Here is an 18,185-nt window from a genome sequence, read left to right on the forward strand (position 1 = left end):
GAACCTCCCTCCGAGTAGTCCAGCAGCTTCGCCTCGTCGAGCTGATTCTCTCTGCAACGGCTGAAGTCTCCCCGAGCTCTGCAACGCCCCCAACGCCATCGTGTTCAACCTTCGGTCGCCGGCAAATCGACGGTGGAACGCCGGCAACAGCCCTCCCCCGAGCCGTCTAAGCCTAGCTCTGCACTCCCCGTGAGCATGCGGTCATTTCCCCTCTTTTTCCCCTCGGATCCGAGCCCCCTAGCCACTGGACCATTGAACCAGTACTCCGGTGGCCGCCCCGGCTCGTCGCCGGCTTACTCTGGCCACCTATAGCTCTCCCTGAGCCCAACGCTGGATGTGGTCGAGCCTGGAGATCACTCCAGTGCTCTGAGCATCTTGTTCCGAGCACCACAACAAGTTTTAGCATGACGCCGGCGAGGTTCTGCCGCGGATCTGGTCGCCGCCGGCCAGGCTCCGGCGAGGGCCGACGTGGCCAACCTAATCCAGCAGTTTAAATGCTTAATCTCTCGCTGACAGTGGGCCCAAGGCTAAGTCAAACTTAGTTCGGGGCTGGTCAGCGCGGGATTAACCCGCGAGAGGATGACCAGTGGGTCCCCCCTGTCAGGTTTGACCTAAACAGGTCCGTTGACCTGCTGATGTCAGACTGACGTAATAAAGGGATTTTCCAGTATAAGAATAATTCCAGAAATGTTTAAAACTTCAAAAATTCATAGAAATTAATCTGTAACTCCAATGAAAATAATTTATATATGAAAAAGTATCAGAAATATTCAAGGAATCTGAATGTGCTATTTTCAATCATGTTTGAAAAAGTTACAGAACCCAAACATGTAGATTAATAAATTAGTCAATTCTTATAAATACTTTATAAATGGAATATGGAAAATATTTAAATTTCTTTATGAATGACATGAACAAACACTGTTCTAAATACAAACCATCAACTTAACATGTGATCCCATGCATGTTAACATCACGTTGATCTGAGCATCAGGTCGAATCAATTAAAACGGTATCTGAGAATACCTCGTTTGAAGTGATATTTGAATTTGATTCAAATCAACTTCAAACCTAATATATGCTAACTATATTAGTTTGTCACCTTGCATTCTCATGCCATGCTCATGCATCATCTTGATTGCATATGTTTGTTATTGATTGTTGTCATTCCTTTCGGTAGGCTCCGCTCCCCCAGATTCCACCGAATATCCGTCTGACGGATATTGTCACTCCTCTGAGCAACAAGGCAAGCAACCATTTTGATCATCCCGATAAATCCTATGTTCTTTCTCCTGCACTTACTTACCTATCCTTGTCACAGTAAATAGCCGAACCTTGCAACCTAGCATACCTAGTAGTTGCTTGAGCCATGATGTTCCTTATCCTACTATGCATGCTATGCTTAGAGTTGTGTATGGTCTGTCATCTGGGAGATGAACAGAATTGTGAGAATGTGTTCGGTAAGCAAAGGTTGTGTGTTGAACCTGATTTGGTAAAGGTACCGGTGAAAGGCTGTTTAGGAGTACATGGCGGGTTGTTTCATTGGAACCGTCCTTAGGAACTGAGTTCCGTGTATGTAATCCAAGATTAGATACTACCACATGCTGGGCCCTAAAATATGACCCAACTCGACTTATTAATCGCTTAGTACTCGGTCAAGGAGTTGCAAGTAGTTTCTGGTGTTTATAGTCATGCTGGAGGCCGTGCATGGTGCTGACCTGAGAGGTGGGCCGTGATGCAGTAGGCAATGGCACGGTGTACCAAGTGGCACCCGGATGGTGGGCTTGGGAACCCTGCACACATCGTTTGATGCCGTGGCGGAAACCCCGGCCGGACTTCCGTACGGGTTACTCTCAGATAGGTGATAAACCTGGACTAGGTACTAGTGTGGTTAACGGTCGTGGCCGACTCCCTCGCTAGGCTTCCGCTTGAAGGTTGCCGAGGTGCATTACGTGCACATGGCGATAAGTGGCGAGAGCATGTGTGATGAAGTACACCCCTGCAAGCTTATGATCTATTCGAATAGTCGCGTCCGCGGATATGGACTACTTGGAGACATATGTTGTTCATAGATAACTTCAATGGCTACTCATAAAATTGTCATGATAAGAGTGAGTGTCGTGGACGGCAATTCCGTATGGAGACGGAATGATTCCACGATGGTGTATTGATTGTGGTGTTAGTGGACTCGTGTGCGAGAAATCAAGTTGTCAAAATTATTTTAAAATGCAAGTTGTCTAGCCACGAGTCAAATGTTGGCTTTCCGCGTGAAACTCCACAATACCTTATTGATACCTTGCGTGAGTAGATAGTTATCCTAAAGTCTTGCTGAGTACCTTCGTACTCATGTTTGTTTAATAAATGTTGCAGAGGTTGCTAATGACCCTAATGGAGGGTTCTTCGTAGACATCAACGACGATGAGTAGCTGGTGTCCCAGCTACGATCTGGCCCTACGTTGGGTCTGTAGTATAGTCAGGCCATGTGCCTTCTAGTTGCACCTGTGTGTACTCAGACAGTTTTAAACTCTTCCGCTGGCTTGTAACTGAATGACTGCTATTATGGGTCGTGAGACCCTTAATGTGTAATATTATGCGTGTGGCTCTTCCGAGCCTCTTAAATAAAGCTTGTATGTTTATGGTTATGTTGTTATGCCATCGATGGATCTATACATATCGGTATGCCATGCGTACGTGTGTCGTACTTGATATGTATGGGGTTCGATTACCTAGTCGTGAACTTTAGTAGCACTCCTTACAAGGAAATGCCCCTTTGTGATCCAACGAGCCTTGGTAGTTCGCTACTGCTCTAGACACATGGGTTGACCGGCATGTGTCCTTCTTAGCTGTTGTGTCTGTCCCCTTTGGGGAAATGTCACGTGATGTAATGGAGTCCTTGTAGCTTTATACGACTCGTCTACACTCGCTGGTGACAGACACCTGCTTTGTTGGGTCATGTATGCCTGTCCTTGTGCGGTACTGCCACTTTGGTTTGTGACTAGACTTGTCGATCCGGGTTCTTTGACATTGGAATGCTAGCGACACTATTGCATACGTGAGTCAAAAGACGCAAACGGTCCCGGCTAAGGTAAGGCTGCAGCCGTGGAGTTAACCGTGCGTGAGACCGCAAAGAGATGCGATGGGTTACAGGCTGGATTCGTATGACCTAGGATCGGGGTCCCGACAGAGGAACAAGCAAGGCGCCAATATTAGAACCTACACAAACTATCAAACACTTGCACCCAACGCAACAAAGGGGTTGTCAATCCCTTCAAGGTTATTTGCAAGGATGAGATCAGATAGAGATAGGTATAAAAGACTGCGGAAACAAAAATTAAAACAAAAGTAAATAAATGGCATCAATATATTTTTGGTGTTTTTGGTTTATAGATATCAAAATATAATATGGAAAATAGACCCTGGGCCATAGGTTTCACTAGAGGCTTCTCTCATGAAGGAAAATAATACGGTGGGTGAACAAATTACTGTCGAGCAATTGATAGAAAAGCGAATAATTATGAATATATCTAAGGCAATGATTATGTATATAGGGATCACGTCCGTGTCCAATAGACCAAAACGACTTTGCATCTACTACTATTAGTCCAAACATTGACCGACTCCTGCCTGCATCTAGAGTATTAAATTCATGAAGAACAAAGTAACAAATTAGATAAGATGACATGATGTAGAGGGATAAACTCAAGCAATATGATGAATACCCCATCTTTTTATCCTCGACGGCAACAATGCAATACATGCCTCGCTACCCCTACTTTGTCACTAGGTGATGACACCGCAAGATTTAACCCAAAACTAAGCACTTCTCCCATTGCAAGAATTACCAATCTATTTGGCCAAACCAAACCCAATAACTCGAAGAGACTTGCTAAGATTTGAAATCATGCTTATAGGAATTCAGAGAAGATTCTAATAATATTCATAGATAATGTGAACATAAACCCACAATTCATCGCATCTCGACAAACACAGTGCAAAAGAGTATTACATCGGATAGATATCCATGAAGATCGTGAAGGATATTTTACTGAAGAACAAAGAGAGAGAAGAAGCCATCTAGCTACTAGCTTTGGACCCGTAGGTCTGTGGTGAACTACTCACGCATCATCGGAGGGGAAATGGAGTTGATGTAGATGCCCTCCGTGATCGATTCCCTCTCCGGCAGATTACCAGAAAAGGATCCCATATTGGATCTCACGGGAACACAGGCTCTCGACGATGGAAAAGTATTTTGTGGTCCTGTAAGGTATTGGGGGGAATATTTGGAAATTTATAGGCCAAGGATTAGGGTTAGGAGAGCTGTAGGGGGGCCACAAGCCAGGAGCGCCCCCCGAGGGCGTGCCCTGTAGGCTTGTCGCCTTCCGGCAGGTCTCATGCCCCCTTCTCCATGTCTAGTAGGTGTCTTCTGGTCCAAGAAAAATAATTCCGGAGATTTTACTTCGTTTGGACTCCATTTAATATTCCTTATCTGCAATACTCAAAAACATGGAAAAACAGAAACTCGCACTAGGCTCTACATTAATAGGTTAGTCCCAAAAATAATATAAAATAGCATATTAACGCATATAAAACATCCAAAACAGATAATATAATAGATACATTGGAACAATAAAAAATTATAGATATGTTGGAGACGTATGAATGAATTGATGCATTTAGATGGTTATGAATTGATGCATTTAGATGGCTAGTTGGATAGGTGTATGCATTTAGATGGATTGATGGTTAGATGGATGGATGGATGCATTTAGATGGATATTAGTACTTGATCATGATAATATTGCTTTGGAAATTTTTGCATCATTTTGTTGGTGCTACTTGTATCATTTTGCAGAGACACCTCCTAGTGCCTATTTTTAGGCAGAATGTTTATTCATTTCTGTTCCGGCAAATTTCAAGGGCTCGATATGTCCTATTTTAGAAATGGACATTTTTATGTAATGTTGTTGACTCTCGGTCAGCTCCTCGTGTAACTTTTAGTATGTTCTTGATGGAGGAATACCAAAAGCTGCTGTGGGGGTCGCTTCCTCTTCTTCTCTGCTTGCGATATATACCTCGGGACAATGCGCAAGGAGAGAAGAAGAGGTGTGACCATCACCGACGATCGAAATATTAGTGTGAGGGAGGCAACAAGAGGAGGAAATGACCAACACCAACGGTGGAAATATAACAGGAAGAATCCTGACTGTTGTCTTCGGGGCCGCTTCCTCGTTCGTTCCCGTGTGCTAGAGATTTTGGTAATGCACGCAGGAACGAAGGGAGGAGCGGTCATCACCAATGGTCGAAATAGTAGTGTGAGGGTGTGTCCATGAACATACGCCACCATATCAGTGTGAGAGTGTGTGCACCATATACACCATGAGATATGAGAGTTTTTCAAGGAATCCTCGACAGACTGAAACTCATCCATGTTGTTTTTTCATATACATCAATAGTTGTCATTGATTTTTAATCTTTGAATTGTGAAGACCGAAAATGTTGTATGACGACGAGGGGATCCCTGAGTGTGATTATTGCAGCGAAGATCGGGGTGTGTGCGACCGCCAGCCTCACATGTGAAACGGCAGGTTCTTCACCATCAAGCTTGATGAGACTTTTGATGTTTTTACGGTACGCAATGATGACCACTATTTTTTCTTCTTTGCTTTGTCTTTATTTGCTTCAACGTATAATTTCTGTTTTTCCAATTCGACTAGTGCATCCCCTACCATGCAAGACCGTATGTCTTGAAGAAGCTTTGTTTCCAAGAAATTGAGTATATGGAGATGAGGAAAGGTCATCTTAGGACTAAACATGGTTTCACATTTGTGGTTACAATATATAATGAAATTAATCACTCACATTTTAGTTGCTCAACTTGGGAAGCTCTAGGCAAGGTATATGAAATTCAGGAGGATATGGAAATAACCTTCGATATTCGTCCGTAAGATGATATTTAAGGTAATATCGACGTTTGGGTGGATGTCGACATGCTTCTAGTTTTACCTCAGTGTGAGTTTGGCAACCACATTTGTTAAGTGATTTGGATTATTTATTTAAAAATAGTTGGTGTTCATCCCTACTTAACTTGTTTATTTTTAATTGACAACTTATTTGCTGTCTTCGAGTGAAACAGAGAAGATAGTAGATAGGACACACTACACTTATGGATCACATCTAACTTGGGAGAAGAAGGATTTTATTGTCACCTTTGTTAGTGGTTGCCTATCTACTAGGGACGACATGAATTATGGAGGCGGCCCAAATTGTACATTATACATGCCACTAGTGCATAGGTTGAGGGCTGATGACATTCGCACAAATATCTTGGTAAGAGTTGCTAACTACATTACTATTAAGTAAATTACATTTGCAAATTATGCTAATATTATGTAAATTGCATTGCTAACTAGGCTACTATTAAGTTCTTTAAGAGAAACTGCCAAATGATTTTGTGCCTCCATTGATGCAGGTGAAGGTGGTATGGTAATTACAAGTCGTCCGTGCATCCCTTGCATTTTTAAATACTCGACTGAGTGCAAACCACGAGGAAAACTTCAAACTGAAGCATGGAGACAAATAAAGAAGTATCACAACCCACAAGTTGGAGACCGTTGGATCTATTTACTTCAACATGGAAATTTAGGTGATCATTGTTTTATAAAATTTTACCTAGGAGAGAGGACTAGGTGCTATATTGCGATTATATATGATGGGACGACATGATTTCTGTGGATGATGTGATGATATGATGAGACTATTATGTGTATGATATGACCACCATATTCCATGTTTATGATATGATTAGAATACTACATAAAACTGTCGGGATACACAAACAGGGGTGTTTGTTTCCCCCAGACTTGTGCACAGACGATAAGCCTTCGACCCGACGACCTATCAAGACCTGGCCCAGGCCAGAGAAGCCGCTCTACGAGAGATCTAGGAGCGCATCAAGAAGACTAAGATCCCGGGAGATGCAGCCCCAAATGGCCAACAATGCCGGCAAGACCTATGCAACAGCCCAGAATGATCCCAAGATATGCCAAGAACCCCTGAAACCCGCTGGAGACCAAGGCACATGCATCCTGAAGAAGACCCGACATGTCATTGTTGGGGAACGTTGCATGGGAAACAAAAAAAATCCTATGCACACGAAGACGTATCATGGTGATGTCCATCTATGAGAGGAGATTAGATCTAGGAACCCTTGTAGATCACTAAGCGGGAAGCGTTAAGAAACGCGGTTGATGTAGTGGTACAACTTCGTGATTCAAATCATCGACGTCCCGTGATCCATCCCATGATCCGTTCCGGTCTAGCGCCGAACGGACAGCACCTCCGAGTTCAGCACACGTACAACTCGATGATGATCTAGGCCTTCTTGATCCAGCAAGAGAGACGGAGAAGTAGATGAGTTCTTCGGAAGTGTGACGGTGCTCCGGTGGTGGTGATGATCTACTCCTATAGGGCTCCGCCCGAGCTCCGCAGAAATCTGATCTAGAGGTAAAACTACGTGGTATAGGTTTGAGTTGCACGTGGAAAAGTTGTGTCTCAAAAGGCCTAAAACCACCAGTATATATATAGGAGGAGGGGAGGGGCTAGACTTGGGGCTCAAGGACCCCAAGCGTGCGCCAGCCAAAGGGAGAGGAGGACTCCTTCTCCAATTAGGTTTGGGGAAGGAGGAGTCCTCCTCTTCCTTCCCACCTCCCTCTTTCCTTTTTTTTCTTTCCTTTGGCTTTTTCACTTGTGGCGCCATAACCCTCTTGGGCTGGCTCCACCAGCCCACTATGAGCTTGTGCTCCACCCTAAGTCTACTGGGCTCACTCCCGGGTGGGTGGGCCTCTCCCGATGAATACCCCGAAACCATTCATCACTCCCGGTACACTGCCGGTAATGCCCAAAACTTTTCGGTGACCAAATGAAACCATCCTATATATCAATCTTCGTTTCCGGACCATTCCGGAAACCCTCGTGACGCCCGTGATCTCAGCCGGGACTCCGAACAACATTCGGTAACCACACATATAACTTAACTATACTAAAAAATCATCGAACCTTAGGTGTGCAGACCCTGTGGGTTCGAGAACTATGTAGACATGACCCGAGACACTCCTCGGTCAATATCCAATAGCGGGATCCGTATGTGTGCAGACCCTACATATTCTCCGAAGATCTTATCGGTTGAACCTTAGTGCCAAGGATTCATATAATCCCGTATGTCATTCCCTTTGTCCTTCGGTATGTTACTTGCCCGAGATTCAATCGTCGGTATCCGTATACCTATTTCAATATCGTTACCGGCAAGTCACTTTACTCGTTCCGTAATACAAGATCCCGTGACTTACACTTAGTCACATTGCTTGCAAGGCTTGTTTGTGATGTTGTATTACTGAGTGGGCCCCGAGATACCTCTTCGTCACACGGAGTGACAAATCCCAGTCTTGATCCATACTAACTCAACGGACACCTTTGGAGATACGTGTAGAGCACCTTTATAGTCACCCAGTTACGTTGCGACATTTGATACACACAAGGTATTCCTCTGGTGTCAGTGAGTTATATGATCTCGTCGTCATAGGAATAAATACTTGACGCGCAGAAAACAATAACAACAAAATGACATGATCACATGCTATGTTCATAGTTTGGGTCTAGTCAATCACATGATTCTCTTAATGATGTGATCTAGTTATCAAGTGACAACACTTGCATATGGTCAAAAAACCTTGACCATCCTTGATCAACTGGCTAGCCAACTAGAGGCTTGCTAGGGACATTGTTTTGTCTATGTATCCACACATGTATCTATGTTTTCATTCAATACAATTATAGCAGGGATAATAAACGATTATCTTGAAACAGGAAATATAATAATAACTATTTTACCATTGCCTCTAGGGCATATTTCCAACAGTCTCCCAATTGCACTAGAGTGAATAATCTAGTCCTCACATCGCCATGCGATTTACATTGTAATAAATCTAACACCCATACAGTTCTGGTGTTGATCATGTTTTTCCCGTGGAAGAGGTTTAGTCAGCGGATCTGCTTTATTCAGATCCATGTGCACTTTGCAAATATTTACGTACTCTCCTTCGATGTAGTCGCGGATGAGGTTGAAGCGTCGTTTGATGTGCCTGGTCTTCTCGTGAAACCTTGGTTCCTTTGCTAAAGGAATGGCACCAGTGTTGTCACAGAACAGAGTTATTGGATTTAGTGCGCTCGGCACAACTCCAAGATCCGTCATGAACTGTTTCATCCAGACACCCTCCTTAGGTGCCTCTGACGCAGCCATGTACTCTGCATCACATGTAGAATCTTCTATGATGCTTTGCTTGGAACTGCACCAGCTTACCGCACCCCCATTAAGAATAAATATGTATCCGGTTTGAGAATTAGAGTCATCCGGATCAGTGTCAAAGCTTGCGTCGACGTAACCCTTTACGACGAGCTCTTCGTCACCTCCATAAACGACAAACATTTCCTTAGTCCTTTTCAGGTACTTCAGAATATTCTTGACCGCCGTCCAGTGATCCACTCCTGGATTACTTTGAAACCTGCCTGCCATACTTATGGCCAAGCTGACATCTGGTCTAGTGCACAACATTGCATACATGATAGAACCTATGGCCGAAGCATAGGGGACATAACTCATTTGTTCTCTATCTTCGTAGTTGCTGGGCACTCAGTCTTACTCAATTTTATACCTTGTAACACTGGCAAGAACCCCTTCTTGGACTATTCCACTTTGAACTTCTTCAAAACTTTATCAAGGTATGTGCTTTGTGAAAGTCCTATCAGGTGTTTCGATATATCCCTATAGATCTTAATACCTAGAATGTAAGCAGCATCTCCTAGGTCCTTCATAGAGAAACTTTTATTCAAGTAATCCTTTACGATCTCCAAAAACTCCATGTTGTTTCCAATCATCAATATCATCCACATGTAATATTAGAAACACCACAGATCTCCCACTCACTTTCTTGTAAATACAAGATTCTCCAACCACTTGTATAAACCCAAATGCTTTGATCACCTCATCAAAGTGTTTAGTCCAACTCCGAGATGCTTGCACCAGTCCATAAATGGATCGCTGGAGCTTGCATACTTTGTTAGCATTCTCTGGATAGACAAAACCTTCGGGTTGCATCATATACAACTCATCCTTAAGAAAACCGTTAAGGAACGCCGTTTTGACATCCATCTGCCAAATTTCATAATCGAAAAGTGCAGCTATTGCTAACACGATTCGGACGGACTAAATCATCGCTACCGGCGAGAACATCTCATCGTAGTCAACTCCTTGAACTTGTGAAAAACCCTTTGCCACAAGTGAAGCTTTATAAACGGTCACATTACCGTCCACGTCCGTCTTCTTCTTAAACATCCATTTATTCTGAATAGCCTTGCGGCCTTCAGGTAATACTTCCAAAGTCCGCACTTTGTTTTCATACATAGATCCTATCTCGGACTTCATGGCCTCCAGCCATTTGTTGGAATCCGGGCCCACCATTGCTTCTTCATAATTTGCAGGTTCATTGTTGTCTAACAACATGATTGATAAGACAGGATTACCATACCACTCAGGAGTAGTACGTGATCTTGTCGATCTGCGAGGTCCGATAGGAACTTGATCCGAAGTTTCATGATCATCATCATTAACTTCCTCCTCAACCGGCGTCGCTTCGACACAGGTTTCCCCTGCCCTGCGCCAGCATCTAGAGGGATTAGAGGTTCGACAACCTCATCAAGTTCTATCTTCCTCCCACTCAATTATTTCGAGAGAAACTCCGTGTCAAGAAAAGCTCCGTTCTTAGCACCAAATACTTTGCCCTCGGATTTGAGATAGAAGGTGTACCCAACTGTCTCCTTTGGGTAACCTATGAAGACGCACTTTTCCGCTTTGGGTTCTAGCTTTGCAGGCTGAAGCTTTTTGACATAAGCATCACATCCCGAAACTTTAGAAAACGACAAGTTTGGTCTTTTGCCATAACACAGTTCGTATGGTGTCGTCTCAACCTATTTTGTTGGTGCCCTATTTGAAGTGAATGCAGCTATCTCTAATGCATAACCCCAAAACGATAACGGCAAATCGGTAAGACACATCATAGATCACAGCATTTCTAACAAAGTACGATTATGAAGTTCGGACACACCATTACGCTATGGGGTTCCAGGCGGTGTCAATGTGAAACAATTCCACATTGTGTTAAGTGAGCACCAAACTCAAAACTCGGATATTCACCCCCACGATCAGAACGTAGGCACTTGATCTTCCTGTTACAATGATTTTCAACTTCATTCTGAAATTACTTGAACTTCTCAAACGTTTTAGACTTGTGCTTCATCAAGTAGATATATCCATACCTACTCAAATCGTCTGTGAATGTGGGAAAATAACGATATTCGCCGCGCGCCTCCACACTCATCGGACCGCACACATCAGTATGTATGATTTCCAACAAGTGACTTGCGGGCTCCATTGTTCCGGAGAACGGAGTCTTAGTCATCTTGCCCATGAGGCATGGTTCGCACGTGTCAAGTGATTCAAAATCAAGCGACTCCAAAAGCCCATCGTAATGGAGTTTCTTCATGCGCTTCACACCAATATGACCTAAGCGGCTGTGGCACAAAAACATGGCGCTATCATTGTTAACTCTACATCTTTTGGTCTCAATGTTATGTATATGTGTATCATCGCCATCAATATTCAATATGAAGAATCCTCTGACATTGGGTGCATGACCATAAACAATATTACTCATAGAAATAGAACAAGCATTATTCTCTGACTTAAACGAGTAACCGTCTCGCAATAAACAAGATCCAGATATAATGTTTATGCTTAACGCACGCAATAAATAACAATTATTTAAGTTCGTAACTAATCTTGATGGTAACTGAAGTGAGACTGTGCCGACGGCGATTGGATCAACCTTGGAACCATTTCCCACACGCATCGTCACTTCATCCTTCGTCAGCCTTCGTTTATTCCGCAGTTCCTGCTTCGAGTTGCAAATATGAGCAACAGAACTGGTATCGAATACCCATGTACTACTACATGAGTTGGTTAAGTACACATCAATAACATGTATATCAAATATAACTGATTTTTTCCTTGGCCACCTTCTTATCAGCCAAATACTTGGGGTAGTTGCGCTTCCAGTGACCCATTGCCTTGAAATAATAACACTCTGTTTCAGGCTTAGGTCCAGCCTTGGGTTTCTTCGTCGGATAGGCAACAGGCTTGCCGCTCTTCTTGGAGTTACCCATCGTGCCTTTGCCATTTCTCTTGAAACCAGTGGTCTTATTGACCATCAACAGTTGATGCTCATTCCGGAGTTCTGACTCTACGACTTTCAGCATCGTGAATAACTCATCGGGTGACTTGTTCATCCCTTGCAAGTTATAGTTCAACACAAAGCTCTTATAGCTAGATGGCAGTGATTGAAGAATTCTTTCACTGATAGCCTCTTGCCAGAGTTCAATCCCGTGCTCAGGTAGACGGTTTGAGTACCCAGACATTTTGAGCACATGTTCACTGACAGACGAATTCTCCTCCATCTTGCAAGCATAGAATTTATCGGAGGACTCATACCTCTCGATCCGGGTGTTCTTCTGAAAGATAAACTTCAACTCCTGGAATATCTCATATGCTCCATGACGCTCAAAGCAACGTTGAAGTCCCGGCTCTAAGCCATACAAGGCTGCACATTGAACTACTGAGTAGTCCTCCTTACGTGTTAACCAGGCGTTCAAAACATATTGTCTAGACGTAGCGGGTGGTTCATATCCTAGTGTAGCATTAAGGACATAATCCTTCTTGCCAGCTTGCAGGAGCAGCTTTGGATTACGAGCCCAATCTACAAAGTTGCTTCCATCATCTTTCAACTTAGCTTTCTCTAGGAACGTATTAAAATTCAGGGTTGCTACTGCGTGAGCCATTGATCTACAACACAAATATTGCAAAGTGGACTTAGAATATGTTTACGATAATTAGAGTTTAACTAATCAAATTACTGATAAACTCCCACTTAAAAATTACATCTCTCTAGTCATTTGAGTGTTACATGATCCAAATTCACTAACTCAAGTGCAATCATCACGTGAGTTGAGAGTAGTTTCAGTGATAAGCATATCTATGCTAATCATATCAACTATACGATTCATGCTCGACCTTTTGGTCTCATGTGTTCCGAGTCCATGTCTGCACATTCTAGGCTCGTCAAGTTTAACCCGAGTGTTCCACGTGTGCCAACTTTTTGCACCCGTTGTATGTGAACGTTGAGTCTATCACACCTAATCATCACGGGGTGTCTCGAAACGACGAACTATTGCAACCGTGCACAGTCGGGGAGAACACAATTTCATCTTGAAATTTTAGTGAGAGATCACCTTATAATGCTACCGTCGTTCTACGAAAAATAATGTGTATAAAAGGATTAACATCACATGCAATTCATAAGTGACATGATATGGCCATCATCTTGTGCTTCTTGATCTCCATCACCAAAGCACCGACATGATCTTCTTGTCACCGGCGCCACACAATGATCTCCATCATCGTGCCTCCATCGAGGTTGTCGTGCTATCTATGTTATTACTACTAAAGCTACGACCTAGCAATATAGTAAACGCATCTGCAAACACAAACATTAGTTTAAATACAACCCTATGGCTCCTGCCGGTTGCCGTAGCATCGACGTGCAAGTCGATATTAATTATTACAACATGATCATCTCATACATCCAATATATCACATCAGGTCATTGGCCATACCATATCACAAGCATACCCTGCAAAAACATGTTAGACATCCTCTAATTTGTTGTTGCATGTTTTACGTGGCTGCTATGGCTATCTAGTATGATCGCATCTTACTTACACAAAAACCACAACGGAGATGTGAAAATTGCTATTTAACCTCTCTCCAAGGACCGCCTCGGTCAAAACCAATTCAACTAAAGTAGAAGAAACAGGCACCCGCCAGTCATCTTTATTCAAGGAGTTGCATCTTAGTCGATGAAACCAGTCTCTCGTAAGCATACGAGTAATGTCGGTTCGGGCCGCTACAATCCAACAATACCGCCAAATCGAGAAAAGACTAAGGAGGGCAGAAAATTGAACATCAACGGCCACAAAACCTTTTGTGTTCTACTCGAGATAAAATCTACACATGAACCTAGCTCATGATGCCACTGTTGGGGAACGTTGCATGGGAGACAAATTTTTTTCCTACGCACATGAAAACCTATCATGGTGATGTCTATCTACGAGAGGAGATTAGATCTACGTACCCTTGTAGATCACTAAGAGGGAAGCATTAAGAAACGTGGTTGATGTAGTGGTACAACTTTATGATTCAAATCACCGTCGTCCCACAATCTATCCCACGATCCGTTCCGATCTAGCACCGAACGGATAGCACCGCCCCGTTCTGCACACGTACAGCTCGATGATGATCTCGGCCTTCTTGATCCAGCAAGAGAGACGGAGAAGTAGATGAGTTCTCCGGGAGCGTGACGGTGCTCCGGTGGTGGTGATGATCTACTCCTGCAGGGCTCCGCCCGAGCTCCGCAGAAATCCGATCTAGAGGTAAAACTACGTGGTATAGGTTTGAGTTGCATGTGGCAAAGTTGTGTCTCAAAAGCCCTAAAACCACCAGTATATATAGGAGGAGGGGAGGGGCTAGACTTGGGGCTCAAGGACCCCTAGCGTGCGCCGGAGTCAGGGATAGGAGGACCCCTTCTCCAATTCGGTTTGGAGAAGGAGGAGTCCTCCTGTTCCTTCTCAACTCCCTCTTTCCTTTTTTTTCTTTCCTTTGGTTTTTTTCACTTGTGGCGCCATAGCCCTCTTGGGATGGCTGCACCAGCCCACTAAGGGCTGGTGCGCCACCCTAAGTCTACTGGGCTCACTCCCGGGTGGGTGGGCCCCTCCCGGTGAATACCTGGACCCCATTCGTCACTCCCGCTACACTGCCGATAATGCCCGAAACTTTCTGGTGACCAAATGAAACCATCTTATATATCAATCTTCGTTTCCGGACCATTCCAGAAATCCTCATGATGTCTGTGATCTCATCCGGGACCCCGAACAACATTCGGTAAACACACATATAACTCAACTATACTAAAACTTCATCAAACCTTAAGTGTGCAGACCCTGCGGGTTCGAGAACTATGTAGACATAAACCGAGACACCCCTCGGTCAATATCCAATAGCGGGACCTGGATGCCCATTTTGGATCCTACATATTCTCCGAAGATCTTATCGGTTGAACCTCAGTGCCAAGGATTCATATAATCCCGTATGTCATTCCCTTTGTCCTTCGGTATGTTACTTGCCCGAGCTTCGATCGTCGGTATCCGTATACCTATTTCAATCTCGTTACCGGCAAGTCTCTTTACTTGTTCGATAATACAAGATCCCATGATTTGCACTTAGTCACATTGCTTGCAAGGCTTGTTTGTGATGTTGTATTACCGAGTGGGCCCCGAGATACCTCTCTCCCACACGTAGTGACAAATCCCAGTCTTGATCCATGCTAACTCAACGGACACCTTCGCAGATACCTATAGAACACCTTTATAGTCACCCAGTTACGTTGCAACGTTTGATACACACAAGGTATTCCTCTGGTGTCAGTGAGTTATATGATCTCATTGTCATAGGAATAAATACTTGACACGCACAAAACAATAGCAACAAAATGACACGATCACATGCTATGTTCATAGTTTGGGTCTAGTCCATCACATGATTCTCCTAATGATGTGATCTAGTTATCAGGTGACAACACTTGCATATGGTCAGAAAACCTTGACCATCCTTGATCAACTAACTAGCCAACTAGAGGCTTGCTAGGGACATTGTTTTGCCTATGTATCCACACATGTATGTATGTTTTCATTCAATGCAATTATAGCGTGGATAATAAACGATTATCTTGAAACGGGAAATATAATAATAACTATTTAATCATTGCCTCTAGGGCATATTTCCAACAGTCATCCCTCCGACAAGCGCGAGCCAATCTACCACCGCTCCACCTCATTGCCACACCAGTCACTTATCGATGAGGTGTCGAGCTACCGGATGGCTAAGTGGCTCTCGTTGGTCACGCGGCGATGTGTCGGAAGACAGATTACATCCAGTTGACACCTGTACAGAGGTGTGTCAAGACACCAAGCAACAACCAGCTAAGCGGTGGAAGGAGCTTGCGAGGGATGCAGCCCCGCACGCCACCTAAGGCTGCATTTATGACATTTTGTCTTGAATGCTAGAGTTAGGTATGATAACACTATTAGATATCTAATCATGTATGTTTGCCAGTGTGGACGCCCCTTGATCTATAAAAGGAGGCCCAAGGAAGCCTTCCTGAGGATTTTTGGAGGCCAGAGGATTCGGACCCTAGATCATTTGTACGCACGTAGTAGCTCTCCACGGCAATACCTGCCGGGGGTAGAACACTGTGCATGATCCATCTTCCCAAATCAATCCACCAAAGAAGGAGTAGGGTTTTACGCTTCTCAGCGGCCCTAACCTGGGTGAACGCCTCGAGTCTCATCGTCGTGTTGCCTCGTGGTTTTTGCTCTTTGTGCAACATGATCTCCCCGCCGAACCACGAAGGGGCCAATGGCCCCATCGGTGGTCGAGTGCAACCTACCCCGACAAAAACCTGTACTAATACAACACTAATACATATTAGAAAAAATGTGTAAATAAAACAGTAGCACTGGTGGGACCAAGACTACTACTAAGTAGGCATAGCAGTAGCGTTGGTCGGACCTATGCTACTACTAAGTGGGCATAGCAGTAGCGCGGGGGAAACCAACGTTACTATTCTAAGATAGCTGTATCGATGTACTAGTAGCATAGGCCCCCGCACTACTCGTAGCGCAAAAACCAACGCTACTAGTAGGTTTTCTCCTAGTAGTGTATGCTTGTTTTTCCTTCCTATGCTAGTTGTTTCTTGCTCCCATAAAAAAAATTCTCACAAAATCCCTTTGCATAAGAAGAGGGCTAGAATTAAATGTGATTTTCCTATGCTTCATGATTCTCCCATTGTGTCTCAATTCTTTACTTTTATGCGAGCACATTGAACCATCATGCCTAGCTAAAAGGCATTAAAAAAGCGCTTGTTGGGAGACAACCCAACACTTTTACTTTCTGTTTTGTATGATTGAGCTACTGTAGTAATCATGTCTTGTGTCATTTATTTCAATAAGGTGCCAAGTAAAGCCTTTGGGATAGTGTGGTACTTGCTTGTTTGATTCTATGAAAAAATTGAAACTTTTACATCCTGTGCAGAATTTCTATGATTTGAAGGACAATCAAAAATTCTAAATTTCTTACACAGTTTTGGTATGAAAATTCTCTCTGTTGTACTAATTTTCATATTTTGTAGAGTCAGGTAAGTATGGTGTTCATTCACATATTCACACACTGTTCTGTTTTTGACAGATTTTGTTTTTCATGCATAGCTTGCTTATATTAGTGTTTCTAGCATATATTGAGTTATATAAATTATGAGAATGATAGAATATAGTAGGTATTATGTGATAAAAATTATGAATCTTTTCTTGACATTACCTAAGACAATGATCTATTTTTATTACACTAACCCATCGCATGACGTTCCGTTATGTTTTGTGTGATTGAAGTTGTCATGTTTTTGGTGAGATATCGATATGAGGAGAATAAGGAGCAGCAAGAACCTAAGCTTGGGGATTCCCAAGACACCCCATAGGTAATATCGAAGAAATACTCAAACGTCTAAGCTTGGGGATACCCGAAAGGCATCCCCTCTTTCGTCTTCAACATTAGCCGTATATCTTACTTGGAGCTATATTTTTATTAATCACATGATATGTGTTTTGCTTGGAGCATAATTTTACTTTATTTTTATAAGTTATATATTATTTATAATCTTGTTTCTCAATAAAAAAGTTCCAAGAATTGTCATTAGAATGCTTCAATTGCATGTTTGAACCGTGCTGTGTAAAATCAAAAACGTTTGTTGTAGTATTTGAATTATATGATTTTACGGGAACGTGGAAACTTTCTTAATTTTAATAGCGTAATTAAATACTAATTATGTATGAATTCCTAATTTCATAATTTGTGGAGATATAGAAGTACACTTTTTAAATAGATTGCTACACACTATTCTCTTTGGACACAT

The sequence above is a fragment of the Hordeum vulgare genome, chromosome 1H (genome assembly GCF_904849725.1).
Source record: "Hordeum vulgare subsp. vulgare chromosome 1H, MorexV3_pseudomolecules_assembly, whole genome shotgun sequence".
Taxonomy (NCBI): Eukaryota; Viridiplantae; Streptophyta; class Magnoliopsida; order Poales; family Poaceae; genus Hordeum; species Hordeum vulgare.